At 57.3% G+C, this 630-nt stretch overlaps 1 protein-coding gene across 1 annotated transcript in view; it reads right to left on the bottom strand.

Moving 5' to 3' along the window:
• Window positions 1–630, bottom strand: part of CACNA2D2 (calcium channel, voltage-dependent, alpha 2/delta subunit 2) — a gene marked incomplete at its 3' end in the record, with an annotated part of 173,142 nt that overhangs the window by 9,207 nt on the left and 163,305 nt on the right. The window lies entirely within an intron of this gene.

Raw genomic sequence — 630 nt, 5'->3', positions numbered from 1 at the left:
AGGGAGTCAGGCTAGCCAGGCTCAGTAGCCCCCATACACGTCATCAGCCCTCCCAGCCTTCCAGTCCCCCCTCTGCCAGTAACCCACATGGACGGCCCAGCAGAGAACAGTTAATAATTAATGTGGAGCAATCAAAGACAATTAACCATAGGAGCAGGGCCATTAATTTTTCTGACAAGGAGACGGGCAGGTCCCAGTGCAGGCAGAGGGCCAGGCAGTGGGTGATCCCCTGGGATATGGGGCATCCCAGGCAGGTGCTGGAGACCTGCAACCACTTTCAGGCAGCCACCGCGGGCAGGATGAGGCCGCAGCTCCCCCAGCCCCTCAGGCAGCATGGTAACTAATGCTGCCAAGACAGCACCTCTACCTGGGCTAAAGAGATTCAATCCTGCCTCACTCAGCAAGCAGCTAAATGGCTGCTTGCAGCTACCACTTAACCACAGCCCATTGCCCTCGTCATCCTCCCGGCTTGTGTTTGTTTTCCCCTCTGGATGGGAATGCTGGCCAGGACTCAGCACTGGCAGCAGTGGCTGCAGGAGTGGGGGACAGGGTGAGGAGTAGCTCTCCACACTTCATCTACGTCCAAGGATTTATGCCTCCACCTGCTCTGCCTTCCTGGGAAGAGGAGAG

The sequence above is a fragment of the Nestor notabilis genome, unplaced genomic scaffold (assembly GCF_000696875.1).
Source record: "Nestor notabilis isolate BGI_N333 unplaced genomic scaffold, ASM69687v1 scaffold8790, whole genome shotgun sequence".
Lineage (NCBI taxonomy): Eukaryota > Metazoa > Chordata > Aves > Psittaciformes > Psittacidae > Nestor > Nestor notabilis.
This window is presented reverse-complemented; position numbering and strand designations above follow the sequence as displayed.